This window comes from Ciona robusta, chromosome 9 (genome assembly GCF_009617815.1).
Source record: "Ciona robusta chromosome 9, ASM961781v2".
Classification (NCBI taxonomy): domain Eukaryota; kingdom Metazoa; phylum Chordata; class Ascidiacea; order Phlebobranchia; family Cionidae; genus Ciona; species Ciona robusta.
The window spans coordinates 3,895,377-3,920,887 of record NC_143243.1 but is presented as its reverse complement, the minus strand read 5'-3'; the positions used below and the strand labels follow the sequence as shown (position 1 = coordinate 3,920,887).

Below are 25,511 nucleotides of genomic sequence, written 5' to 3'. Positions count from 1 at the left end.
AATTCAAATCCAACAGAATTGGGTTGGATAGAAAGCGAACTGTAGAGTTGCAGCGCCATGGCCGCATGGCCCAATGGATAAGGCGTCTGACTACGAATCATAAGATTGAGGGTTCGAGTCCCTCTGTGGTCAATTTTGTTTTATTTAGAATTGTCCAATCAGAAGACTGAGTTCTCGAGACCCTCTGTGGTCAATTTTGTTTTGTTTAGAATTGTCCAATCAGAAGACTGAGTACTCGAGTCCCTCTGTGTTCAATATTGCTTTATTTAATGTTCAAATAAACGAATAAGAAAAGTGGATATATAGTTTTCAATAAAAAAAAACAATGTCTTGATAATGTTAATACGATACAAACTAATTCAAATCCAACGAAATTAGGTTTGGATAGAAAGCGAACTGTAAATTACATTACTATGGCCGCTTGGTCCAATGGATAAGGCGTCCGACTGCGATTCAGAAGATTGAGCAATTGACATAATTTCAAACAAAAAAAAAACAAGTGTCTAGATAATGTTATTACGATACAAATTAATTCAAATCCAACAGAATTGGGTTGGATAGAAAGCGAACTGTAGAGTTGCAACGCCATGGCCGCATGGCCCAATGGATAAGGCGTCTGACTACGAATCAGAAGATTGAGGGTTCGAGTCCCTCTGTGGTCAATTTTGTTTTATTTAGAATTGTCCAATCAGAAGACTGAGTACTCGAGTCCCTCTGTGTTCAATATTGCTTTATTTAATGTTCAAATAAACGAATAAGAAAAGTGGATAAATAGTTTTCAATAAAAAAAACAATGTTTTGATAATGTTAATACGATACAAACTAATTCAAATCCAACGAAATTAGGTTTGGATAGAAAGCGAACTGTAAATTACATTACTATGGCCGCATGGCCCAATGTATAAGGCGTCTGACTTCGAAACAGAAAACTGAGGGTTCGAGTCCTTCTGTGGTCAGTTTAGATTTCTTTAGTATTGTCCAATCAGAAGATTGTGTACTCGAGTCCCTCTGTTTTCAGTATTGCTTTATATAATGTACAACTATACGAATGAGAAAAGTGGATATATAATTTTAAACAAAAAACAAGTGTCTAGATAATGTTAATACCATACATTTTAAACAAAAATAACAAATGTATGTATGATAAAAATGAATTCAACTCCAAAGCAATTGGGCTAGATAGAAAGAGGACTTCAGTGTTTAAATGCAATGGCCGCATGGCCCAATGGATAAGGCGTCTGACTTCGAATCAGAAGATTGAGGGTTCGAGTCCCTCTGTGGTCAATTTTGTTTTATTTAGAATTGTCCAATCAGAAGATTGAGTACTCAAGTCCCTCTCTGTTCAATACTGGTTCATTTAATGTACAACTATACGAATAAGAAAAGTGGATATATATTTTAAACAAAAAAAACAAATCTCTTGATCATGTTAATACCATACAAATTAATTCAAATCCAACGAAATTGGGTTAGATAGAAAGCGAATTCTAGAGTTGCAGTACTATGGTCGCATGGCCCAATGGATAAGCGGTCTCACTGCGAATCAGAAGATTGATGATTCGAGTTCCTGTCTTGGTCATAGTTGTTGTTTAATGTACAATTCCAATTTTAAACCACATTGTATTAACAAGGTAACTAATATTCAAATCCTTTGCACTTCTGTTGCGTATGGTATAGTAACCTACCTGCGGTGCATTCGTGCGTGTGCGTGGCCCAATGGATTTTGGTTTTAAGTTCGCCAACGCTTAAATTTGTACAGAAAAATAAAGGTAATCATACTTTCAAACCGAGTAATCAGTTGTTTAAAACTTTGCACCAGTACGTTATGCGAATCGAAAACGTTCGAAGTAAATGTTGGATATAATAAATGGACAATAATAAAGGGGAGACCCGGATTTGAACCATGGACCTCTCGATCTGCAGTCGAATGCTCTACCACTGAGCGATATCCCAACACATTGCAAGGTATACAGACATATATACAATAACTTACCGAACTGTAAATTACATTACTATGGCCCAATGGATAAGGCGTCCGACTGCGATTCAGAAGATTGAGCAATTGATATAATTTCAAACAAAAAAAAACAAGTGTCTAGATAATGTTATTACGATACAAATTAATTCAAATCCAACAGAATTGGGTTGGATAGAAAGCGAACTGTAGAGTTGCAGCGCCATGGCCGCATGGCCCAATGGATAAGGCGTCTGACTACGAATCAGAAGATTGAGGGTTCGAGTCCCTCTGTGGTCAATTTTGTTTTATTTAGAATTGTCCAATCAGAAGACTGAGTACTCGAGTCCCTCTGTGTTCAATATTGCTTTATTTAATGTTCAAATAAACGAATAAGAAAAGTGGATAAATAGTTTTCAATAAAAAAACAATGTTTTGATAATGTTAATACGATACAAACTAATTCAAATCCAACGAAATTAGGTTTGGATAGAAAGCGAACTGTAAATTACATTACTATGACCGCATGGCCCAATGTATAAGGCGTCTGACTTCGAAACAGAAAACTGAGGGTTCGAGTCCTTCTGTGGTCAGTTTAGATTTCTTTAGTATTGTCCAATCAGAAGATTGTGTACTCGAGTCCCTCTGTTTTCAGTATTGCTTTATATAATGTACAACTATACGAATGAGAAAAGTGGATATATAATTTTAAACAAAAAACAAGTGTCTAGATAATGTTAATACCATACATTTTAAACAAAAATAACAAATGTATGTATGATAAAAATGAATTCAACTCCAAAGCAATTGGGCTAGATAGAAAGAGGACTTCAGTGTTTAAATGCAATGGCCGCATGGCCCAATGGATAAGGCGTCTGACTTCGAATCAGAAGATTGAGGGTTCGAGTCCCTCTGTGGTCAATTTTGTTTTATTTAGAATTGTCCAATCAGAAGATTGAGTACTCAAGTCCCTCTCTGTTCAATACTGGTTCATTTAATGTACAACTATACGAATAAGAAAAGTGGATATATATTTTAAACAAAAAAAACAAATCTCTTGATCATGTTAATACCATACAAATTAATTCAAATCCAACTAAATTGGGTTAGATAGAAAGCGAATTCTAAAGCTGCAGTACTATGGTCGCATGGCCCAATGGATAAGCCGTCTCACTGCGAATCAGAAGTTTGATGGTTCGAGTTCCTGTCTTGGTCATAGTTGTTGTTTAATGTACAATTCCAATTTTAAACCACATTGTATTAACAAGGTAACTAATATTCAAATCCTTTGCACTTCTGTTGCGTATGGTATAGTAATCTACCTGCGGTGCATTCGTGCGGGTGCGCGGCCCAATGGATTTTGGTTTTAAGTTCGCCAACGCTTAAATTTGTACAGAAAAATAAAGGTAATCATAATCATACTTTCAAACCGAGTAATCAGTTACATTACTATGGCCCAATGGATAAGGCGTCCGACTGCGATTCAGAAGATTGAGCAATTGATATAATTTCAAACAAAAAAAAAACAAGTGTCTAGATAATGTTATTACGATACAAATTAATTCAAATCCAACAGAATTGGGTTGGATAGAAAGCGAACTGTAATGTTGCAGCGCCTTGGCCGCATGGCCCAATGGATAAGGCGTCTGACTACGAACCATAAGATTGAGGGTTCGAGTCCCTCTGTGGTCAATTTTGTTTTATTTAGAATTGTCCAATCAGAAGACTGAGTTCTCGAGTCCCACTGTGGTCAATTTTGTTTTGTTTAGAATTGTCCAATCAGAAGACTGAGTACTCGAGTCCCTCTGTGTTCAATATTGCTTTATTTAATGTTCAAATAAACGAATAAGAAAAGTGGATATATAGTTTTCAATAAAAAAAACAATGTCTTGATAATGTTAATACGATACAAACTAATTCAAATCCAACGAAATTAGGTTTGGATAGAAAGCGAACTGTAAATTACATTAATATGGCCGCTTGGCCCAATGGATAAGGCGTCCGACTGCGATTCAGAAGATTGAGCAATTGACATAATTTCAAACAAAAAAAAACAAGTGTCTGGATAATGTTATTACGATACAAATTAATTCAAATCCAACAGAATTGGGTTGGATAGAAAGCGAACTGTAGAGTTGCAACGCCATGGCCGCATGGCACAATGGATAAGGCGTCTGACTACGAATCAGAAGATTGAGGGTTCGAGTCCCTCTGTGGTCAATTTTGTTTTATTTAGAATTGTCCAATCAGAAGACTGAGTACTCGAGTCCCTCTGTGTTCAATATTGCTTTATTTAATGTTCAAATAAACGAATAAGAAAAGTGGATAAATAGTTTTCAATAAAAAAAACAATGTTTTGATAATGTTAATACGATACAAACTAATTCAAATCCAACGAAATTAGGTTTGGATAGAAAGCGAACTGTAAATTACATTACTATGGCCGCATGGCCCAATGTATAAGGCGTCTGACTTCGAAACAGAAAACTGAGGGTTCGAGTCCTTCTGTGGTCAGTTTAGATTTCTTTAGTATTGTCCAATCAGAAGATTGTGTACTCGAGTCCCTTTGTTTTCAGTATTGCTTTATATAATGTACAACTATACGAATGAGAAAAGTGGATATATAATTTTAAACAAAAAACAAGTGTCTAGATAATGTTAATACCATACATTTTAAACAAAAATAACAAATGTATGTATGATAAAAATGAATTCAACTCCAAAGCAATTGGGCTAGATAGAAAGAGGACTTCAGTGTTTAAATGCAATGGCCGCATGGCCCAATGGATAAGGCGTCTGACTTCGAATCAGAAGATTGAGGGTTCGAGTCCCTCTGTGGTCAATTTTGTTTTATTTAGAATTGTCCAATCAGAAGATTGAGTACTCAAGTCCCTCTCTGTTCAATACTGGTTCATTTAATGTACAACTATACGAATAAGAAAAGTGGATATATATTTTAAACAAAAAAAACAAATCTCTTGATCATGTTAATACCATACAAATTAATTCAAATCCAACGAAATTGGGTTAGATAGAAAGCGAATTCTAGAGTTGCAGTACTATGGTCGCATGGCCCAATGGATAAGCGGTCTCACTGCGAATCAGAAGATTGATGGTTCGAGTTCCTGTCTTGGTCATAGTTGTTGTTTAATGTACAATTCCAATTTTAAACCACATTGTATTAACAAGGTAACTAATATTCAAATCCTTTGCACTTCTGTTGCGTATGGTATAGTAACCTACCTGCGGTGCATTCGTGCGTGTGCGTGGCCCAATGGATTTTGGTTTTAAGTTCGCCAACGCTTAAATTTGTACAGAAAAATAAAGTTAATCATACTTTCAAACCGAGTAATCAGTTGTTTAAAACTTTGCACCAGTACGTTATGCGAATCGAAAACGTTCGAAGTAAATGTTGGATATAATAAATGGACAATAATAAAGGGGACACCCGGATTTGAACCAGGGACCTCTCGATCTGCAGTCGAATGCTCTACCACTGAGCTATATCCCCACACATTGCAAGGTATACAGACATATAAACAATAACTTACCGAACTGTAAATTACATTACTATGGCCCAATGAATAAGGCGTCCGACTGCGATTCAGAAGATTGAGCAATTGATATAATTTCAAACAAAAAAAAACAAGTGTCTAGATAATGTTATTACGATACAAATTAATTCAAATCCAACAGAATTGGGTTGGATAGAAAGCGAACTGTAGAGTTGCAGCGCCATGGCCGCATGGCCCAATGGATAAGGCGTCTGACTACGAATCAGAAGATTGAGGGTTCGAGTCCCTCTGTGGTCAATTTTGTTTTATTTAGAATTGTCCAATCAGAAGACTGAGTACTCGAGTCCCTCTGTGTTCAATATTGCTTTATTTAATGTTCAAATAAACGAATAAGAAAAGTGGATATATAGTTTTCAATAAAAAAAACAATGTCTTGATAATGTTAATACGATACAAACTAATTCAAATCCAACGAAATTAGGTTCGGATAGAATGCGAACTGTAAATTACATTACTATGGCCGCTTGGCCCAATGTATAAGGCGTCCGACTGCGATTCAGAAGATTGAGCAATTGACATAATTTCAAACAAAAAAAAACAAGTGTCTAGATAATGTTATTACGATACAAATTAATTCAAATCCAACAGAATTGGGCTGGATAGAAAGCGAACTGTAGAGTTGCAGCGCCATGGCCGCATGGCCCAATGGATAAGGCGTCTGACTACGAATCATAAGATTGAGGGTTCGAGTCCCTCTGTGGTCAATTTTGTTTTATTTAGAATTGTCCAATCAGAAGACTAAGTTCTCGAGTCCCTGTGTGGTCAATTTTGTTTTGTTTAGAATTGTCCAATCAGAAGACTGAGTACTCGAGTCCCTCTGTGTTCAATATTGCTTTATTTAATGTTCAAATAAACGAATAAGAAAAGTGGATATATAGTTTTCAATAAAAAAAAAAACAATGTCTTGATAATGTTAATACGATACAAACTAATTCAAATCCAACGAAATTAGTCAATTTTGTTTTATTTAGAATTGTCCAATCAGAAGACTAAGTTCTCGAGTCCCTGTGTGGTCAATTTTGTTTTGTTTAGAATTGTCCAATCAGAAGACTGAGTACTCGAGTCCCTCTGTGTTCAATATTGCTTTATTTAATGTTCAAATAAACGAATAAGAAAAGTGGATATATAGTTTTCAATAAAAAAAAAAACAATGTCTTGATAATGTTAATACGATACAAACTAATTCAAATCCAACGAAATTAGGTTTGGATAGAAAGCGAACTGTAAATTACATTACTATGGCCGCTTGGCCCAATGGATAAGGCGTCCGACTGCGATTCAGAAGATTGAGCAATTGACATAATTTCAAACAAAAAAAAAACAAGTGTCTAGATAATGTTATTACGATACAAATTAATTCAAATCCAACAGAATTGGGTTGGATAGAAAGCGAACTATAGAGTTGCAGCGCCATGGCCGCATGGCCCAATGGATAAGGCGTTTGACTACGAATCAGAAGATTGAGGGTTCGAGTCCCTCTGTGGTCAATTTTGTTTTATTTAGAATTGTCCAATCAGAAGACTGAGTACTCGAGTCCCTCTGTGTTCAATATTGCTTTATTTAATGTTCAAATAAACGAATAAGAAAAGTGGATAAATAGTTTTCAATAAAAAAAACAATGTTTTGATAATGTTAATAAGATACAAACTAATTCAAATCCAACGAAATTAGGTTTGGATAGAAAGCGAACTGTAAATTACATTACTATGACCGCATGGCCCAATGTATAAGGCGTCTGACTTCGAAACAGAAAACTGAGGGTTCGAGTCCTTCTGTGGTCAGTTTAGATTTCTTTAGTATTGTCCAATCAGAAGATTGTGTACTCGAGTCCCTCTGTTTTCAGTATTGCTTTATATATTGTACAACTATACGAATGAGAAAAGTGGATATATAATTTTAAACAAAAAACAAGTGTCTAGATAATGTTAATACCATACATTTTAAACAAAAATAACAAATGTATGTATGATAAAAATGAATTCAACTCCAAAGCAATTGGGCTAGATAGAAAGAGGACTTCAGTGTTTAAATGCAATGGCCGCATGGCCCAATGGATAAGGCGTCTGACTACGAATCAGAAGATTGAGGGTTCGAGTCCTTCTGTGGTCAATTTTGTTTTATTTAGAATTGTCCAATCAGAAGACTGAGTACTCGAGTCCCTCTGTGTTCAATATTGCTTTATTTAATGTTCAAATAAACGAATAAGAAAAAGTGGATAAATAGTTTTCAATAAAAAAAACAATGTTTTGATAATGTTAATACGATACAAACTAATTCAAATCCAACGAAATTAGGTTTGGATAGAAAGCGAACTGTAAATTACATTACTATGGCCGCATGGCCCAATGTATAAGGCGTCTGACTTCGAAACAGAAAACTGAGGGTTCGAGTCCTTCTGTGGTCAGTTTAGATTTCTTTAGTATTGTCCAATCAGAAGATTGTGTACTCGAGTCCCTCTGTTTTCAGTATTGCTTTATATAATGTACAACTATACGAATGAGAAAAGTGGATATATAATTTTAAACAAAAAACAAGTGTCTAGATAATGTTAATACCATACATTTTAAACAAAAATAACAAATGTATGTATGATAAAAATGAATTCAACTCCAAAGCAATTGGGCTAGATAGAAGGAGGACTTCAGTGTTTAAATGCAATGGCCGCATGGCCCAATGGATAAGGCGTCTGACTTAGAATCAGAAGATTGAGGGTTCGAGTCCCTCTGTGGTCAATTTTGTTTTATTTAGAATTGTCCAATCAGAAGATTGAGTACTCAAGTCCCTCTCTGTTCAATACTGGTTCATTTAATGTACAACTATACGAATAAGAAAAGTGGATATATATTTTAAACAAAAAAACAAATCTCTTGATCATGTTAATACCATACAAATTAATTCAAATCCAACGAAATTGGGTTAGATAGAAAGCGGATTCTAGAGTTGCAGTACTATGGTCGCATGGCCCAATGGATAAGCCGTCTCACTGCGAATCAGAAGATTGATGGTTCGAGTTCCTGTCTTGGTCATAGTTGTTGTTTAATGTACAATTCCAATTTTAAACCACATTGTATTAACAAGGTAACTAATATTCAAATCCTTTGCACTTCTGTTGCGTATGGTATAGTAACCTACCTGCGGTGCATTCGTGCGTGTGCGTGGCCCAATGGATTTTGGTTTTAAGTTCGCCAACGCTTAAATTTGTACAAAAAAATAAAGGTAATCATACTTTCAAACCGAGTAATCAGTTGTTTAAAACTTTGCACCAGTACGTTATGCGAATCGAAAACGTTCGAAGTAAATGTTGGATATAATAAATGGACAATAATAAAGGGGACACCCGGATTTGAACCAGGGACCTCTCGATCTGCAGTCGAATGCTCTACCACTGAGCTATATCCCCACACATTGCAAGGTATACAGACATATATACAATAACTTACCGAACTGTAAATTACATTACTATGGCCCAATGGATAAGGCGTCCGACTGCGATTCAGAAGATTGAGCAATTGATATAATTTCAAACAAAAAAACAAGTGTCTAGATAATGTTATTATGATACAAATTAATTTAAATCCAACAGAATTGGGTTGGATAGAAAGCGAACTGTAGAGTTGCAGCGCCATGGCCGCATGGCCCAATGGATAAGGCGTCTGACTACGAATCATAAGATTGAGGGTTCGAGTCCCTCTGTGGTCAATTTTGTTTTATTTAGAATTGTCCAATCAGAAGACTAAGTTCTCGAGTCCCTCTGTGGTCAATTTTGTTTTGTTTAGAATTGTCCAATCAGAAGACTGAGTACTCGAGTCCCTCTGTGTTCAATATTGCTTTATTTAATGTTCAAATAAACGAATAAGAAAAGTGAATATATAGTTTTCAATAAAAAAAAAACAATGTCTTGATAATGTTAATACGATACAAACTAATTCAAATCCAACGAAATTAGGTTTGGATAGAAAGCGAACTGTAAATTACATTACTATGGCCGCTTGGCACGATGGATAAGTCGTCCGACTGCGATTCAGAAGATTGAGCAATTGACATAATTTCAAACAAAAAAAAAACAAGTGTCTAGATAATGTTATTACGATACAAATTAATTTAAATCCAACAGAATTGGGTTGGATAGAAAGCGAACTGTAGAGTTGCAGCGCCATGGCCGCATGGCCCAATGGATAAGGCGTCTGACTTCGAATCAGAAGATTGAGGGTTCGAGTCCCTCTGTGGTCAATTTTGTTTTATTTAGAATTGTCCAATCAGAAGATTGAGTACTCAAGTCCCTCTCTGTTCAATACTGGTTCATTTAATGTACAACTATACGAATAAGAAAAGTGGATATATATTTTAAACAAAAAAAACAAATCTCTTGATCATGTTAATACCATACAAATTAATTCAAATCCAACGAAATTGGGTTAGATAGAAAGCGAATTCTAGAGTTGCAGTACTATGGTCGCATGGCCCAATGGATAAGCGGTCTCACTGCGAATCAGAAGATTGATGATTCGAGTTCCTGTCTTGGTCATAGTTGTTGTTTAATGTACAATTCCAATTTTAAACCACATTGTATTAACAAGGTAACTAATATTCAAATCCTTTGCACTTCTGTTGCGTATGGTATAGTAACCTACCTGCGGTGCATTCGTGCGTGTGCGTGGCCCAATGGATTTTGGTTTTAAGTTCGCCAACGCTTAAATTTGTACAGAAAAAATAAAGGTAATCATACTTTCAAACCGAGTAATCAGTTGTTTAAAATATTGCACTAGTACGTTATGCGAATCGAAAACGTTCGAAGTAAATGTTGGATATAATAAATGGACAATAATAAAGGGGACACCCGGATTTGAACCAGGGACCTCTCGATCTGCAGTCGAATGCTCTACCACAGAGCTATATCCCCACACATTGCAAGGTATACAGACATATATACAATAACTTACCGAACTGTAAATTACATTACTATGGCCCAATGGATAAGGCGTCCGACTGCGATTCAGAAGATTGAGCAATTGATATAATTTCAAAAAAAAAACAAGTGTCTAGATAATGTTATTACGATACAAGTTAATTCAAATCCAACAGAATTGGGTTGGATAGAAAGCGAACTGTAGAGTTGCAGCGCCATGGCCGCATGGCCCAATGGATAAGGCGTCTGACTACGAATCATAAGATTGAGGGTTCGAGTCCCTCTGTGGTCAATTTTGTTTTATTTAGAATTGTCCAATCAGAAGACTGAGTTCTCGAGACCCTCTGTGGTCAATTTTGTTTTGTTTAGAATTGTCCAATCAGAAGACTGAGTACTCGAGTCCCTCTGTGTTCAATATTGCTTTATTTAATGTTCAAATAAACGAATAAGAAAAGTGGATATATAGTTTTCAATAAAAAAAAACAATGTCTTGATAATGTTAATACGATACAAACTAATTCAAATCCAACGAAATTAGGTTTGGATAGAAAGCGAACTGTAAATTACATTAATATGGCCGCTTGGTCCTATGGATAAGGCGTCCGACTGCGATTCAGAAGATTGAGCAATTGACATAATTTCAAACAAAAAAAAAACAAGTGTCTAGATAATGTTATTACGATACAAATTAATTCAAATCCAACAGAATTGGGTTGGATAGAAAGCGAACTGTAGAGTTGCAACGCCATGGCCGCATGGCCCAATGGATAAGGCGTCTGACTACGAATCAGAAGATTGAGGGTTCGAGTCCCTCTGTGGTCAATTTTGTTTTATTTAGAATTGTCCAATCAGAAGACTGAGTACTCGAGTCCCTCTGTGTTCAATATTGCTTTATTTAATGTTCAAATAAACGAATAAGAAAAGTGGATAAATAGTTTTCAATAAAAAAACAATGTTTTGATAATGTTAATACGATACAAACTAATTCAAATCCAACGAAATTAGGTTTGGATAGAAAGCGAACTGTAAATTACATTACTATGGCCGCATGGCCCAATGTATAAGGCGTCTGACTTCGAAACAGAAAACTGAGGGTTCGAGTCCTTCTGTGGTCAGTTTAGATTTCTTTAGTATTGTCCAATCAGAAGATTGTGTACTCGAGTCCCTCTGTTTTCAGTATTGCTTTATATAATGTACAACTATACGAATGAGAAAAGTGGATATATAATTTTAAACAAAAAAAAAACAAGTGTCTAGATAATGTTATTACGATACAAGTTAATTCAAATCCAACAGAATTGGGTTGGATAGAAAGCGAACTGTAGAGTTGCAGCGCAATGGCCGCATGGCCCAATGGATAAGGCGTCTGACTACGAATCATAAGATTGAGGGTTCGAGTCCCTCTGTGGTCAATTTTGTTTTATTTAGAATTGTCCAATCAGAAGACTGAGTTCTCGAGACCCTCTGTGGTCAATTTTGTTTTGTTTAGAATTGTCCAATCAGAAGACTGAGTACTCGAGTCCCTCTGTGTTCAATATTGCTTTATTTAATGTTCAAATAAACGAATAAGAAAAGTGGATATATAGTTTTCAATAAAAAAAAACAATGTCTTGATAATGTTAATACGATACAAACTAATTCAAATCCAACGAAATTAGGTTTGGATAGAAAGCGAACTGTAAATTACATTACTATGGCCGCTTGGTCCAATGGATAAGGCGTCCGACTGCGATTCAGAAGATTGAGCAATTGACATAATTTCAAACAAAAAAAACAAGTGTCTAGATAATGTTATTACGATACAAATTAATTCAAATCCAACAGAATTGGGTTGGATAGAAAGCGAACTGTAGAGTTGCAACGCCATGGCCGCATGGCCCAATGGATAAGGCGTCTGACTACGAATCAGAAGATTGAGGGTTCGAGTCCCTCTGTGGTCAATTTTGTTTTATTTAGAATTGTCCAATCAGAAGACTGAGTACTCGAGTCCCTCTGTGTTCAATATTGCTTTATTTAATGTTCAAATAAACGAATAAGAAAAAGTGGATAAATAGTTTTCAATAAAAAAACAATGTTTTGATAATGATAATACGATACAAACTAATTCAAATCCAACGAAATTAGGTTTGGATAGAAAGCGAACTGTAAATTACATTACTATGGCCGCTTGGCACGATGGATAAGTCGTCCGACTGCGATTCAGAAGATTGAGCAATTGATATAATTTCAAACAAAAAAAACAAGTGTCTAGATAATGTTATTACGATACAAATTAATTTAAATCCAACAGAATTGGGTTGGATAGAAAGCGAAATGTAGAGTTGCAGCGCCATGGCCGCATGGCCCAATGGATAAGGCGTCTGACTACGAATCATAAGATTGAGGGTTCGAGTCCCTCTGTGGTCAATCTTGTTTTGTTTAGAATTGTCCAATCAGAAGACTGAGTACTCGAGTCCCTCTGTGTTCAATATTGCTTTATTTAATGTTCAAATAAACGAATAAGTAAAGTGGATAAATAGTTTTCAATAAAAAAAACAATGTTTTGATAATGCTAATACGATACAAACTAATTCAAATCCAACGAAATTAGGTTTGGATAGAAAGCGAACTGTAAATTACATTACTATGGCCGCATGGCCCAATGTATAAGGCGTCTGACTTCGAAACAGAAAACTGAGGATTCGAGTCCTTCTGTGGTCAGTTTAGATTTCTTTAGTATTGTCCAATCAGAAGATTGTGTACTCGAGTCCCTCTGTTTTCAGTATTGCTTTATATAATGTACAACTATGCGAATGAGAAAAGTGGATATATAATTTTAAACAAAAAACAAGTGTCTAGATAATGTTAATACCATACATTTTAAACAAAAATAACAAATGTATGTATGATAAAAATGAATTTAACTCCAAAGCAATTGGCCTAGATAGAAAGAGGACTTCAGTATTTAAATGCAATGGCCGCATGGCCCAATGGATAAGGCGTCTGACTTCGAATCAGAAGATTGAGGGTTCGAGTCCCTCTGTGGTCAATTTTGTTTTATTTAGAATTGTCCAATCAGAAGACTGAGTACTCGAGTCCCTCTGTGTTCAATATTGCTTTATTTAATGTTCAAATAAACGAATAAGAAAAGTGGATAAACAGTTTTCAATAAAAAAACAATGTTTTGATAATGTTAATACGATACAAACTAATTCAAATCCAACGAAATTAGGTTTGGATAGAAAGCGAACTGTAAATTACATTACTATGGCCGCATGGCCCAATGTATAAGGCGTCTGACTTCGAAACAGAAAACTGAGGGTTCGAGTCCTTATGTGGTGAGTTTAGATTTCTTTAGTATTGTCCAATCAGAAGATTGTATACTCGAGTCCCTCTGTTTTCAGTATTGCTTTATATAATCTACAACTATACGAATGAGAAAAGTGGATATATAATTTTAAACAAAAAACAAGTGTCTAGATAATGTTAATACCATACATTTTAAACAAAAATAACAAATATATGTATGATAAAAATGAATTCAATTCCAAAGCAATTGGGCTAGATAGAAAGAGGACTTCAGTGTTTAAATGCAATGGCCGCATGGCCCAATGGATAAGGCGTCTGACTTCGAATCAGAAGATTGAGGGTTCGAGTCCCTCTGTGGTCAATTTTGTTTTATTTAGAATTGTCCAATCAGAAGATTGAGTACTCAAGTCCCTCTCTGTTCAATACTGGTTCATTTAATGTACAACTATACGAATAAGAAAAGTGGATATATATTTTATACAAAAAAAAACAAATCTCTTGATCATGTTAATACCATACAAATTAATTCAAATCCAACGAAATTGGGTTAGATAGAAAGCGAATTCTAGAGTTGCAGTACTATGGTCGCATGGCCCAATGGATAAGCCGTCTCACTGCGAATCAGAAGATTGATGGTTCGAGTTCCTGTCTTGGTCATAGTTGTTGTTTAATGTACAATTCCAATTTTAAACCACATTGTATTAACAAGGTAACTAATATTCAAATCCTTTGCACTTCTGTTGCGTATGGTATAGTAACCTATGGTATAGTAACCTACCTGCGTATGGTATAGTAACCCCTGTGGTCAATTTTGTTTTATTTAGAATTGTCCAATCAGAAGACTAAGTTCTCGAGTCCCTCTGTGGTCAATTTTGTTTTGATTAGAATTGACCAATCAGAAGACTGAGTACTCGAGTCCCTCTGTGTTCAATATTGCTTTATTTAATGTTCAAATAAACGAATAAGAAAAGTGGATATATAGTTTTCAATAAAAAAAACAATGTCTTGCTAATGTTAATACGATACAAACTAATTCAAATCCAACGAAATTAGGTTTGGATAGAAAGCGAACTGTAAATTACATTACTATGGCCGCTTGGCCCAATGGATAAAGGCGTCCGACTGCGATTCAGAAGATTGAGCAATTGACATAATTTCAAACAAAAAAAAACAAGTGTCTAGATAATGTTATTACGATACAAATTAATTAAAATCCAACAGAATTGGGTTGGATAGAAAGCGAACTGTAGAGTTGCAACGCCATGGCCGCATGGCCCAATGGATAAGGCGTCTGACTACGAATCAGAAGATTGAGGGTTCGAGTCCCTCTGTGGTCAATTTTGTTTTATTTAGAATTGTCCAATCAGAAGACTGAGTACTCGAGTCCCTCTGTGTTCAATATTGCTTTATTTAATGTTCAAATAAACGAATAAGAAAAGTGGATAAATAGTTTTCAATAAAAAAAACAATGTTTTGATAATGTTAATACGATACAAACTAATTCAAATCCAACAAAATTAGGTTTGGATAGAAAGCGAACTGTAAATTACATTACTATGGCCGCATGGCCCAATGTATAAGGCGTCTGACTTCGAAACAGAAAACTAAGGGTTCGAGTCCTTCTGTGGTGAGTTTAGATTTCTTTAGTATTGTCCAATCAGAACATTGTGTACTCGAGTCCCTCTGTTTTCAGTATTGCTTTATATAATGTACAACTATACGAATGAGAAAAGTGGATATATAATTTTAAACAAAAAACAAGTGTCTAGATAATGTTAATACCATACATTTTAAACAAAAATAACAAATGTATGTATGATAAAAATGAATTCAACTCCAAAGCAATTGGGCTAGATAGAAAGAGGACTTCAGTGTTTAAATGCAATGGCCGCATGGCCCAATGGATAAGGCGTCTGACTTCGAATCAGAAGATTGAGGGTTCGAGTCCCTCTGTGGTCAATTTTGTTTTATTTAGAATTGTCCAATCAGAAGATTGAGTACTCAAGTCCCTCTCTGTTCAATACTGGTTCATTTAATGTACAACTATACGAATAAGAAAAGTGGATATATATTCTAAACAAAAAAAACAAATCTCTTGATCATGTTAATACCATACAAATTAATTCAAATCCAACGAAATTGGGTTAGATAGAAAGCGAATTCTAGAGTTGCAGTACTATGGTCGCATGGCCCAATGGATAAGCCGTCTCACTGCGAATCAGAAGATTGATGGTTCGAGTTCCTGTCTTGGTCATAGTTGTTGTTTAATGTACAATTCCAATTTTAAACCACATTGGATTAACAAGGTAACTAATATTCGAATCCTTTGCACTTCTGTTGCGTATGGTATAGTAACCTACCTGCGGTGCATTCGTGCGTGTGCGTGGCCCAATGGATTTTGGTTTTAAGTTCGCCAACGCTTAAATTTGTACAGAAAAATAAAGGTAATCATACTTTCAAACCGAGTAATCAGTTGTTTAAAACTTTGCACCAGTACGTTATGCGAATCGAAAACGTTCGAAGTAAATGTTGGATATAATCCATAAAGGGGACACCCGGATTTGAACCAGGGACCTCTCGATCTGCAGTCGAATGCTCTACCACTGAGCTATATCCCCACACATTGCAAGGTATACAGACATATATACAATAACTTACCGAACTGTAAATTACATTACTATGGCCCAATGGATAAGGCGTCCGACTGCGATTCAGAAGATTGAGCAATTGATATAATTTCAAACAAAAAAACAAGTGTCTAGATAATGTTATTACGATACAAATTAATTTAAATCCAACAGAATTGGGTTGGATAGAAAGCGAAATGTAGAGTTGCAGCGCCATGGCCGCATGGGCCAATGGATAAGGCGTCTGACTACGAATCATAAGATTGAGGGTTCGAGTCCCTCTGTGGTCAATCTTGTTTTGTTTAGAATTGTCCAATCAGAAGACTGAGTACTCGAGTCCCTCTGTGTTCAATATTGCTTTATTTAATGTTCAAATAAACCAATAAGAAAAGTGGATATATAGTTTTCAATAAAAAAAAACAATGTCTTGATAATGTTAATACGATACAAACTAATTCAAATCCAACGAAATTAGGTTTGGATAGAAAGCGAACTGTAAATTACATTACTATGGCCGCTTGGCCCAGTGGATAAGGCGTCCGACTGCGATTCAGAAGATTGATCAATTGACATAATTTCAAACAAAAAAAAAACAAGTGTCTAGATAATGTTATTACGATACAAATTAATTCAAATCCATCAGAATTGGGTTGGATAGAAAGCGAACTGTAGAGTTGCAACGCCATGGCCCAATGGATAAGGCGTCTGACTACGAATCAGAAGATTGAGGGTTCGAGTCCCTCTGTGGTCAATTTTGTTTTATTTAGAATTGTTCAATCAGAAGATTGTGTACTCGAGTCCCTCTGTTTTCAGTATTGCTTTATATAATGTACAACTATACGAATGAGAAAAGTGGATATATAATTTTCAACAAAAAACAAGTGTCTAGATAATGTTAATACCATACATTTTAAACAAAAATAACAAATGTATGTATGATAAAAATGAATTCAACTCCAAAGCAATTGGGCTAGATAGAAAGGGGACTTCAGTGTTTAAATGCAATGGCCGCATGGCCCAATGGATAAGGCGTCTGACTTCGAATCAGAAGATTGAGGGTTCGAGTCCCTCTGTGGTCAATTTTGTTTTATTTAGAATTGTCCAATCAGAAGATTGAGTACTCAAGTCCCTCTCTGTTCAATACTGGTTCATTTAATGTACAACTATACGAATAAGAAAAGTGGATATATATTCTAAACAAAAAAAAAACAAATCTCTTGATCATGTTAATATCATACAAATTAATTCAAATCCAACGAAATTGGGTTAGATAGAAAGCGAATTCAAGAGTTGCAGTACTATGGTCGCATGGCCCAATGGATAAGCCGTCTCACTGCGAATCAGAAGATTGATGGTTCGAGTTCCTGTCTTGGTCGTAGTTGTTGTTTAAAGTACAAATCCAATTTTAAACCACATTGTATTAACAAGGTAACTAATATTCAAATCCTTTGCACTTCTGTTGCGTATGGTATAGTAACCTACCTGCGGTGCATTCGTGCGTGTGCGTGGCCCAATGGATTTTGGTTTTAAGTTCGCCAACGCTTAAATTTGTACAGAAAAATAAAGGTAATCATACTTTCAAACCGAGTAATCAGTTGTTTAAAACTTTGCACCAGTACGTTATGCGAATCGAAAACGTTCGAAGTAAATGTTGGATATAATAAATGGACAATAATAAAGGGGACACCCGGATTTGAACCAGGGACCTCTCGATCTGCAGTCGAATGCTCTACCACTGAGCTATATCCCCACACATTGCAAGGTATACAGACATATATACAATAACTTACCGAACTGTAAATTACATTACTATGGCCCAATGGATCAGGCGTCCGACTGCGATTCAGAAGATTGAGCAATTGATATAATTTCAAACAAAAAAAACAAGTGTCTAGATAATGTTATTACGATACAAATTAATTCAAATCCAACAGAATTGGGTTGGATAGAAAGCGAACTGTAGAGTTGCAGCGCCATGGCCGCATGGCCCAATGGATAAGGCGTCTGACTACGAATCATAAGATTGAGGGTTCGAGTCCCTCTGCGGTCAATTTTGTTTTATTTAGAATTGTCCAATCAGAAGACTGAGTTCTCGAGTCCCTCTGTGTTCAATATTGCTTTATTTAATGTTCAAATAAACGAATAAGTAAAGTGGATAAATAGTTTTCAATAAAAAAAACAATGTTTTGATAATGTTAATACGATACAAACTAATTCAAATCCAACGAAATTAGGTTTGGATAGAAAGCGAACTGTAAATTACATTACTATGGCCGCATGGCCCAATGTATAAGGCGTCTGACTTCGAAACAGAAAACTGAGGATTCGAGTTCTTCTGTGGTCAGTTTAGATTTCTTTAGTATTGTCCAATCAGAAGATTGTGTACTCGAGTACCTCTGTTTTCAGTATTGCTTTATATAATGTACAACTATGCGAATGAGAAAAGTGGATATATAATTTTAAACAAAAACAAGTGTCTAGATAATGTTAATACCATACATTTTAAACAAAAATAACAAATGTATGTATGATAAAAATGAATTCAACTCCAAAGCAATTGGCCTAGATAGAAAGAGGACTTCAGTATTTAAATGCAATGGCCGCATGGCCCAATGGATAAGGCGTCTGACTTCGAATCAGAAGATTGAGGGTTCGAGTCCCCCTGTGGTCAATTTTGTTTTATTTAGAATTGTCCAATCAGAAGACTGAGTACTCGAGTCCCTCTGTGTTCAATATTGCTTTATTTAATGTTCAAATAAACGAATAAGAAAAGTGGATAAACAGTTTTCAATAAAAAAACAATGTTTTGATAATGTTAATACGATACAAACTAATTCAAATCCAACGAAATTAGGTTTGGATAGAAAGCGAACTGTAAATTACATTACTATGGCCGCATGGCCCAATGTATAAGGCGTCTGACTTCGAAACAGAAAACTGAGGGTTCGAGTCCTTATGTGGTGAGTTTAGATTTCTTTAGTATTGTCCAATCAGAAGATTGTATACTCGAGTCCCTCTGTTTTCAGTATTGCTTTATATAATGTACAACTATACGAATGAGAAAAGTGGATATATAATTTTAAACAAAAAACAAGTGTCTAGATAATGTTAATACCATACATTTTAAACAAAAATAACAAATATATGTATGATAAAAATGAATTCAATTCCAAAGCAATTGGGCTAGATAGAAAGAGGACTTCAGTGTTTAAATGCAATGGCCGCATGGCCCAATGGATAAGGCGTCTGACTTCGAATCAGAAGATTGAGGGTTCGAGTCCCTGTGTGGTCAATTTTGTTTTATTTAGAATTGTCCAATCAGAAGATTGAGTACTCAAGTCCCTCTCTGTTCAATACTGGTTCATTTAATGTACAACTATACGAATAAGAAAAGTGGTTATATATTTTAAACAAAAAAAACAAATCTCTTGATCATGTTAATACCATACAAATTAATTCAAATCCAACGAAATTGGGTTAGATAGAAAGCGAATTCTAGAGTTGCAGTACTATGGTCGCATGGCCCAATGGATAAGCCGTCTCACTGCGAATCAGAAGATTGATGGTTCGAGTTCCTGTCTTGGTCATAGTTGTTGTTTAATGTACAATTCCAATTTTAAACCACATTGTATTAACAAGGTAACTAATATTCAAATCCTTTGCACTTCTGTTGCGTATGGTATAGTAACCTATGGTATAGTAACCTACCTGCGTATGGTATAGTAACCCCTGTGGTCAATTTTGTTTTATTTAGAATTGTCCAATCAGAAGACTAAGTTCTCGAGTCCCTCTGTGGTCAATTTTGTTTTGTTTAGAATTGACCAATCAGAAGACTGAGTACTCGAGTCCCTCTGTGTTCAATATTGCTTTATTTAATGTTCAAATAAACGAATAAGAAAAGTGGATATATAGATTTCAATAAAAAAAAACAATGTCTTGCTAATGTTAATACGATACAAACTAATTCAAATCCAACGAAATTAGGTTTGGATAGAAAGCGAACTGTAAATTACATTACTATGGCCGCTTGGCCCAATGGATAAAGGCGTCCGACTGCGATTCAGAAGATTGAGCAATTGACATAATTTCAAACAAAAAAAAAACAAGTGTCTAGATAATGTTATTACGATACAAATTAATTCAAATCCAACAGAATTGGGTTGGATAGAAAGCGAACTGTAGAGTTGCAACGCCATGGCCGCATGGCCCAATGGATAAGGCGTATGACTACGAATCAGAAGATTGAGGGTTCGAGTCCCTCTGTGGTCAATTTTGTTTTATTTAGAATTGTCCAATCAGAAGACTAAGTTCTCGAGTCCCTCTGTGGTCAATTTTGTTTTGTTTAGAATTGTCCAATCAGAAGACTGAGTACTCGAGTCCCTCTGTGATCAATATTGCTTTATTTAATGTTCAAATAAACGAATAAGAAAAGTGGATATATAGTTTTCAATAAAAAAAAAAACAATGTCTTGATAATGTTAATACGATACAAACTAATTCAAATCCAACGAAATTAGGTTTGGATAGAAAGCGAACTGTAAATTACATTACTATGGCCGCTTGGCACGATGGATAAGTCGTCCGACTGCGATTCAGAAGATTGAGCAATTGACATAATTTCAAACAAAAAAAAAAACAAGTGTCTAGATAATGTTATTACGATACAAATTAATTCAAATCCAACAGAATTGGGTTGGATAGAAATCGAACTGTAGAGTTGCAACGCCATGGCCGCATGGCCCAATGGATAAGGCGTCTGACTACGAATCAGAAGATTGAGGGTTCGAGTCCTTCTGTGGTCAATTTTGTTTTATTTAGAATTGTCCAATCAGAAGACTGAGTACTCGAGTCCCTCTGTGTTCAATATTGCTTTATTTAATGTTCAAATAAACGAATAAGAAAAAGTGGATAAATAGTTTTCAATAAAAAAACAATGTTTTGATAATGATAATACGATACAAACTAATTCAAATCCAACGAAATTAGGTTTGGATAGAAAGCGAACTGTAAATTACATTACTATTGCCGCTTGGCACGATGGATAAGTCGTCCGACTGCGATTCAGAAGATTGTGCAATTGATATAATTTCAAACAAAAAAAACAAGTGTCTAGATAATGTTATTACGATACAAATTAATTTAAATCCAACAGAATTGGGTTGGATAGAAAGCGAAATGTAGAGTTGCAGCGCCATGGCCGCATGGCCCAATGGATAAGGCGTCTGACTACGAATCATAAGATTGAGGGTTCGAGTCCCTCTGTGGTCAATCTTGTTTTGTTTAGAATTGTCCAATCAGAAGACTGAGTACTCGAGTCCCTCTGTGTTCAATATTGCTTTATTTAATGTTCAAATAAACGAATAAGTAAAGTGGATAAATAGTTTTCAATAAAAAAAACAATGTTTTGATAATGTTAATACGATACAAACTAATTCAAATCCAACGAAATTAGGTTTGGATAGAAAGCGAACTGTAAATTACATTACTATGGCCGCATGGCCCAATGTATAAGGCGTCTGACTTCGAAACAGAAAACTGAGGATTCGAGTCCTTCTGTGGTCAGTTTAGATTTCTTTAGTATTGTCCAATCAGAAGATTGTGTACTCGAGTCCCTCTGTTTTCAGTATTGCTTTATATAATGTACAACTATGCGAATGAGAAAAGTGGATATATAATTTTAAACAAAAAACAAGTGTCTAGATAATGTTAATACCATACATTTTAAACAAAAATAACAAATGTATGTATGATAAAAATGAATTCAACTCCAAAGCAATTGGCCTAGATAGAAAGAGGACTTCAGTATTTAAATGCAATGGCCGCATGGCCCAATGGATAAGGCGTCTGACTTCGAATCAGAAGATTGAGGGTTCGAGTCCCTCTGTGGTCAATTGTGTTTTATTTAGAATTGTCCAATCAGAAGACTGAGTACTCGAGTCCCTCTGTGTTCAATATTGCTTTATTTAATGTTCAAATAAACGAATAAGAAAAGTGGATAAACAGTTTTCAATAAAAAAACAATGTTTTGATAATGTTAATACGATACAAACTAATTCAAATCCAACGAAATTAGGTTTGGATAGAAAGCGAACTGTAAATTACATTACTATGGCCGCATGGCCCAATGTATAAGGCGTCTGACTTCGAAACAGAAAACTGAGGGTTCGAGTCCTTATGTGGTGAGTTTAGATTTCTTTAGTATTGTCCAATCAGAAGATTGTATACTCGAGTCCCTCTGTTTTCAGTATTGCTTTATATAATCTACAACTATACGAATGAGAAAAGTGGATATATAATTTTAAACAAAAAACAAGTGTCTAGATAATGTTAATACCATACATTTTAAACAAAAATAACAAATATATGTATGATAAAAATGAATTCAATTCCAAAGCAATTGGGCTAGATAGAAAGAGGACTTCAGTGTTTAAATGCAATGGCCGCATGGCCCAATGGATAAGGCGTCTGACTTCGAATCAGAAGATTGAGGGTTCGAGTCCCTCTGTGGTCAATTTTGTTTTATTTAGAATTGTCCAATCAGAAGATTGAGTACTCAAGTCCCTCTCTGTTCAATACTGGTTCATTTAATGTACAACTATACGAATAAGAAAAGTGGATATATATTTTATACAAAAAAAACAAATCTCTTGATCATGTTAATACCATACAAATTAATTCAAATCCAACGAAATTGGGTTAGATAGAAAGCGAATTCTAGAGTTGCAGTACTATGGTCGCATGGCCCAATGGATAAGCCGTCTCACTGCGAATCAGAAGATTGATGGTTCGAGTTCCTGTCTTGGTCATAGTTGTTGTTTAATGTACAATTCCAATTTTAAACCACATTGTATTAACAAGGTAACTAATATTCAAATCCTTTGCACTTCTGTTGCGTATGGTATAGTAACCTATGGTATAGTAACCTACCTGCGTATGGTATAGTAACCCCTGTGGTCAATTTTGTTTTATTTAGAATTGTCCAATCAGAAGACTAAGTTCTCGAGTCCCTCTGTGGTCAATTTTGTTTTGATTAGAATTGACCAATCAGAAGACTGAGTACTCGAGTCCCTCTGTGTTCAATATTGCTTTATTTAATGTTCAAATAAACGAATAAGAAAAGTGGATATATAGTTTTCAATAAAAAAAACAATGTCTTGCTAATGTTAATACGATACAAACTAATTCAAATCCAACGAAATTAGGTTTGGATAGAAAGCGAACTGTAAATTACATTACTATGGCCGCTTGGCCCAATGGATAAAGGCGTCCGACTGCGATTCAGAAGATTGAGCAATTGACATAATTTCAAACAAAAAAAAAACAAGTGTCTAGATAATGTTATTACGATACAAATTAATTCAAATCCAACAGAATTGGGTTGGATAGAAAGCGAACTGTAGAGTTGCAACGCCATGGCCGCATGGCCCAATGGATAAGGCGTCTGACTACGAATCAGAAGATTGAGGGTTCGAGTCCCTCTGTGGTCAATTTTGTTTTATTTAGAATTGTCCAATCAGAAGACTGAGTACTCGAGTCCCTCTGTGTTCAATATTGCTTTATTTAATGTTCAAATAAACGAATAAGAAAAGTGGATAAATAGTTTTCAATAAAAAAAACAATGTTTTGATAATGTTAATACGATACAAACTAATTCAAATCCAACAAAATTAGGTTTGGATAGAAAGCGAACTGTAAATTACATTACTATGGCCGCATGGCCCAATGTATAAGGCGTCTGACTTCGAAACAGAAAACTAAGGGTTCGAGTCCTTCTGTGGTGAGTTTAGATTTCTTTAGTATTGTCCAATCAGAAGATTGTGTACTCGAGTCCCTCTGTTTTCAGTATTGCTTTATATAATGTACAACTATACGAATGAGAAAAGTGGATATATAATTTTAAACAAAAAACAAGTGTCTAGATAATGTTAATACCATACATTTTAAACAAAAATAACAAATGTATGTATGATAAAAATGAATTCAACTCCAAAGCAATTGGGCTAGATAGAAAGAGGACTTCAGTGTTTAAATGCAATGGCCGCATGGCCCAATGGATAAGGCGTCTGACTTCGAATCAGAAGATTGAGGGTTCGAGTCCCTCTGTGGTCAATTTTGTTTTATTTAGAATTGTCCAATCAGAAGATTGAGTACTCAAGTCCCTCTCTGTTCAATACTGGTTCATTTAATGTACAACTATACGAATAAGAAAAGTGGATATATATTCTAAACAAAAAAAAACAAATCTCTTGATCATGTTAATACCATACAAATTAATTCAAATCCAACGAAATTGGGTTAGATAGAAAGCGAATTCTAGAGTTGCAGTACTATGGTCGCATGGCCCAATGGATAAGCCGTCTCACTGCGAATCAGAAGATTGATGGTTCGAGTTCCTGTCTTGGTCATAGTTGTTGTTTAATGTACAATTCAAATTTTAAACCACATTGGATTAACAAGGTAACTAATATTCGAATCCTTTGCACTTCTGTTGCGTATGGTATAGTAACCTACCTGCGGTGCATTCGTGCGTGTGCGTGGCCCAATGGATTTTGGTTTTAAGTTCGCCAACGCTTAAATTTGTACAGAAAAATAAAGGTAATCATACTTTCAAACCGAGTAATCAGTTGTTTAAAACTTTGCACCAGTACGTTATGCGAATCGAAAACGTTCGAAGTAAATGTTGGATATAATCCATAAAGGGGACACCCGGATTTGAACCAGGGACCTCTCGATCTGCAGTCGAATGCTCTACCACTGAGCTATATCCCACACATTGCAAGGTATACAGACATATATACAATAACTTACCGAACTGTAAATTACATTACTATGGCCCAATGGATAAGGCGTCCGACTGCGATTCAGAAGATTGAGCAATTGATATAATTTCAAACAAAAAAAACAAGTGTCTAGATAATGTTATTACGATACAAATTAATTTAAATCCAACAGAATTGGGTTGGATAGAAAGCGAAATGTAGAGTTGCAGCGCCATGGCCGCATGGCCCAATGGATAAGGCGTCTGACTACGAATCATAAGATTGAGGGTTCGAGTCCCTCTGTGGTCAATCTTGTTTTGTTTAGAATTGTCCAATCAGAAGACTGAGTACTCGAGTCCCTCTGTGTTCAATATTGCTTTATTTAATGTTCAAATAAACCAA

At 35.3% G+C, this 25,511-nt stretch overlaps 43 non-coding genes across 43 annotated transcripts; 37 read left to right on the top strand and 6 right to left on the bottom strand.

Annotated features, from left to right (window-relative positions):
* Positions 1-59: 59 nt before the first annotated feature.
* Trnar-acg (transfer RNA arginine (anticodon ACG)) lies at positions 60-132 on the top strand. Its single transcript has one exon. It is a non-coding gene; the product is annotated as a tRNA-Arg (tRNA).
* A 457-nt stretch (positions 133-589) lies between these two features.
* Trnar-acg (transfer RNA arginine (anticodon ACG)) lies at positions 590-662 on the top strand. Its single transcript has one exon. It is a non-coding gene; the product is annotated as a tRNA-Arg (tRNA).
* A 549-nt stretch (positions 663-1,211) lies between these two features.
* Trnar-ucg (transfer RNA arginine (anticodon UCG)) lies at positions 1,212-1,284 on the top strand. The gene has a single exon. It is a non-coding gene; the product is annotated as a tRNA-Arg (tRNA).
* An 897-nt stretch (positions 1,285-2,181) lies between these two features.
* Positions 2,182-2,254, top strand: Trnar-acg (transfer RNA arginine (anticodon ACG)). Its single transcript has one exon. It is a non-coding gene; the product is annotated as a tRNA-Arg (tRNA).
* A 548-nt stretch (positions 2,255-2,802) lies between these two features.
* Positions 2,803-2,875, top strand: Trnar-ucg (transfer RNA arginine (anticodon UCG)). The gene has a single exon. It is a non-coding gene; the product is annotated as a tRNA-Arg (tRNA).
* A 698-nt stretch (positions 2,876-3,573) lies between these two features.
* On the top strand, positions 3,574-3,646 carry Trnar-acg (transfer RNA arginine (anticodon ACG)). Its single transcript has one exon. It is a non-coding gene; the product is annotated as a tRNA-Arg (tRNA).
* A 455-nt stretch (positions 3,647-4,101) lies between these two features.
* On the top strand, positions 4,102-4,174 carry Trnar-acg (transfer RNA arginine (anticodon ACG)). The gene has a single exon. It is a non-coding gene; the product is annotated as a tRNA-Arg (tRNA).
* Positions 4,175-4,723: 549 nt separating this feature from the next.
* Positions 4,724-4,796, top strand: Trnar-ucg (transfer RNA arginine (anticodon UCG)). The gene has a single exon. It is a non-coding gene; the product is annotated as a tRNA-Arg (tRNA).
* Positions 4,797-5,393: 597 nt separating this feature from the next.
* Positions 5,394-5,465, bottom strand: Trnac-gca (transfer RNA cysteine (anticodon GCA)). Its single transcript has one exon. It is a non-coding gene; the product is annotated as a tRNA-Cys (tRNA).
* A 228-nt stretch (positions 5,466-5,693) lies between these two features.
* On the top strand, positions 5,694-5,766 carry Trnar-acg (transfer RNA arginine (anticodon ACG)). The gene has a single exon. It is a non-coding gene; the product is annotated as a tRNA-Arg (tRNA).
* A 394-nt stretch (positions 5,767-6,160) lies between these two features.
* On the top strand, positions 6,161-6,233 carry Trnar-acg (transfer RNA arginine (anticodon ACG)). Its single transcript has one exon. It is a non-coding gene; the product is annotated as a tRNA-Arg (tRNA).
* Positions 6,234-6,943: 710 nt separating this feature from the next.
* On the top strand, positions 6,944-7,016 carry Trnar-acg (transfer RNA arginine (anticodon ACG)). Its single transcript has one exon. It is a non-coding gene; the product is annotated as a tRNA-Arg (tRNA).
* A 549-nt stretch (positions 7,017-7,565) lies between these two features.
* On the top strand, positions 7,566-7,638 carry Trnar-acg (transfer RNA arginine (anticodon ACG)). Its single transcript has one exon. It is a non-coding gene; the product is annotated as a tRNA-Arg (tRNA).
* Positions 7,639-8,188: 550 nt separating this feature from the next.
* Positions 8,189-8,261, top strand: Trnal-uag (transfer RNA leucine (anticodon UAG)). The gene has a single exon. It is a non-coding gene; the product is annotated as a tRNA-Leu (tRNA).
* Positions 8,262-8,857: 596 nt separating this feature from the next.
* On the bottom strand, positions 8,858-8,929 carry Trnac-gca (transfer RNA cysteine (anticodon GCA)). Its single transcript has one exon. It is a non-coding gene; the product is annotated as a tRNA-Cys (tRNA).
* Positions 8,930-9,155: 226 nt separating this feature from the next.
* On the top strand, positions 9,156-9,228 carry Trnar-acg (transfer RNA arginine (anticodon ACG)). The gene has a single exon. It is a non-coding gene; the product is annotated as a tRNA-Arg (tRNA).
* Positions 9,229-9,686: 458 nt separating this feature from the next.
* Positions 9,687-9,759, top strand: Trnar-ucg (transfer RNA arginine (anticodon UCG)). The gene has a single exon. It is a non-coding gene; the product is annotated as a tRNA-Arg (tRNA).
* A 598-nt stretch (positions 9,760-10,357) lies between these two features.
* Positions 10,358-10,429, bottom strand: Trnac-gca (transfer RNA cysteine (anticodon GCA)). Its single transcript has one exon. It is a non-coding gene; the product is annotated as a tRNA-Cys (tRNA).
* A 225-nt stretch (positions 10,430-10,654) lies between these two features.
* Trnar-acg (transfer RNA arginine (anticodon ACG)) lies at positions 10,655-10,727 on the top strand. The gene has a single exon. It is a non-coding gene; the product is annotated as a tRNA-Arg (tRNA).
* A 457-nt stretch (positions 10,728-11,184) lies between these two features.
* Positions 11,185-11,257, top strand: Trnar-acg (transfer RNA arginine (anticodon ACG)). The gene has a single exon. It is a non-coding gene; the product is annotated as a tRNA-Arg (tRNA).
* Positions 11,258-11,774: 517 nt separating this feature from the next.
* On the top strand, positions 11,775-11,847 carry Trnar-acg (transfer RNA arginine (anticodon ACG)). The gene has a single exon. It is a non-coding gene; the product is annotated as a tRNA-Arg (tRNA).
* A 455-nt stretch (positions 11,848-12,302) lies between these two features.
* On the top strand, positions 12,303-12,375 carry Trnar-acg (transfer RNA arginine (anticodon ACG)). Its single transcript has one exon. It is a non-coding gene; the product is annotated as a tRNA-Arg (tRNA).
* A 393-nt stretch (positions 12,376-12,768) lies between these two features.
* Trnar-acg (transfer RNA arginine (anticodon ACG)) lies at positions 12,769-12,841 on the top strand. The gene has a single exon. It is a non-coding gene; the product is annotated as a tRNA-Arg (tRNA).
* Positions 12,842-13,390: 549 nt separating this feature from the next.
* Positions 13,391-13,463, top strand: Trnar-ucg (transfer RNA arginine (anticodon UCG)). The gene has a single exon. It is a non-coding gene; the product is annotated as a tRNA-Arg (tRNA).
* Positions 13,464-14,011: 548 nt separating this feature from the next.
* On the top strand, positions 14,012-14,084 carry Trnar-ucg (transfer RNA arginine (anticodon UCG)). Its single transcript has one exon. It is a non-coding gene; the product is annotated as a tRNA-Arg (tRNA).
* A 903-nt stretch (positions 14,085-14,987) lies between these two features.
* Trnar-acg (transfer RNA arginine (anticodon ACG)) lies at positions 14,988-15,060 on the top strand. The gene has a single exon. It is a non-coding gene; the product is annotated as a tRNA-Arg (tRNA).
* Positions 15,061-15,609: 549 nt separating this feature from the next.
* Trnar-ucg (transfer RNA arginine (anticodon UCG)) lies at positions 15,610-15,682 on the top strand. The gene has a single exon. It is a non-coding gene; the product is annotated as a tRNA-Arg (tRNA).
* Positions 15,683-16,269: 587 nt separating this feature from the next.
* Positions 16,270-16,341, bottom strand: Trnac-gca (transfer RNA cysteine (anticodon GCA)). Its single transcript has one exon. It is a non-coding gene; the product is annotated as a tRNA-Cys (tRNA).
* Positions 16,342-16,567: 226 nt separating this feature from the next.
* Trnar-acg (transfer RNA arginine (anticodon ACG)) lies at positions 16,568-16,640 on the top strand. Its single transcript has one exon. It is a non-coding gene; the product is annotated as a tRNA-Arg (tRNA).
* A 716-nt stretch (positions 16,641-17,356) lies between these two features.
* Trnar-ucg (transfer RNA arginine (anticodon UCG)) lies at positions 17,357-17,429 on the top strand. Its single transcript has one exon. It is a non-coding gene; the product is annotated as a tRNA-Arg (tRNA).
* Positions 17,430-18,028: 599 nt separating this feature from the next.
* Positions 18,029-18,100, bottom strand: Trnac-gca (transfer RNA cysteine (anticodon GCA)). The gene has a single exon. It is a non-coding gene; the product is annotated as a tRNA-Cys (tRNA).
* Positions 18,101-18,327: 227 nt separating this feature from the next.
* Positions 18,328-18,400, top strand: Trnar-acg (transfer RNA arginine (anticodon ACG)). Its single transcript has one exon. It is a non-coding gene; the product is annotated as a tRNA-Arg (tRNA).
* Positions 18,401-18,948: 548 nt separating this feature from the next.
* On the top strand, positions 18,949-19,021 carry Trnar-ucg (transfer RNA arginine (anticodon UCG)). The gene has a single exon. It is a non-coding gene; the product is annotated as a tRNA-Arg (tRNA).
* Positions 19,022-19,569: 548 nt separating this feature from the next.
* Trnar-ucg (transfer RNA arginine (anticodon UCG)) lies at positions 19,570-19,642 on the top strand. Its single transcript has one exon. It is a non-coding gene; the product is annotated as a tRNA-Arg (tRNA).
* Positions 19,643-20,546: 904 nt separating this feature from the next.
* Positions 20,547-20,619, top strand: Trnar-acg (transfer RNA arginine (anticodon ACG)). The gene has a single exon. It is a non-coding gene; the product is annotated as a tRNA-Arg (tRNA).
* A 460-nt stretch (positions 20,620-21,079) lies between these two features.
* Trnar-acg (transfer RNA arginine (anticodon ACG)) lies at positions 21,080-21,152 on the top strand. The gene has a single exon. It is a non-coding gene; the product is annotated as a tRNA-Arg (tRNA).
* A 393-nt stretch (positions 21,153-21,545) lies between these two features.
* On the top strand, positions 21,546-21,618 carry Trnar-acg (transfer RNA arginine (anticodon ACG)). The gene has a single exon. It is a non-coding gene; the product is annotated as a tRNA-Arg (tRNA).
* A 549-nt stretch (positions 21,619-22,167) lies between these two features.
* Positions 22,168-22,240, top strand: Trnar-ucg (transfer RNA arginine (anticodon UCG)). The gene has a single exon. It is a non-coding gene; the product is annotated as a tRNA-Arg (tRNA).
* A 548-nt stretch (positions 22,241-22,788) lies between these two features.
* Trnar-ucg (transfer RNA arginine (anticodon UCG)) lies at positions 22,789-22,861 on the top strand. The gene has a single exon. It is a non-coding gene; the product is annotated as a tRNA-Arg (tRNA).
* Positions 22,862-23,764: 903 nt separating this feature from the next.
* On the top strand, positions 23,765-23,837 carry Trnar-acg (transfer RNA arginine (anticodon ACG)). The gene has a single exon. It is a non-coding gene; the product is annotated as a tRNA-Arg (tRNA).
* A 549-nt stretch (positions 23,838-24,386) lies between these two features.
* Trnar-ucg (transfer RNA arginine (anticodon UCG)) lies at positions 24,387-24,459 on the top strand. The gene has a single exon. It is a non-coding gene; the product is annotated as a tRNA-Arg (tRNA).
* A 588-nt stretch (positions 24,460-25,047) lies between these two features.
* Trnac-gca (transfer RNA cysteine (anticodon GCA)) lies at positions 25,048-25,119 on the bottom strand. The gene has a single exon. It is a non-coding gene; the product is annotated as a tRNA-Cys (tRNA).
* A 226-nt stretch (positions 25,120-25,345) lies between these two features.
* Positions 25,346-25,418, top strand: Trnar-acg (transfer RNA arginine (anticodon ACG)). Its single transcript has one exon. It is a non-coding gene; the product is annotated as a tRNA-Arg (tRNA).
* The last annotated feature ends 93 nt before the right edge of the window (positions 25,419-25,511 follow it).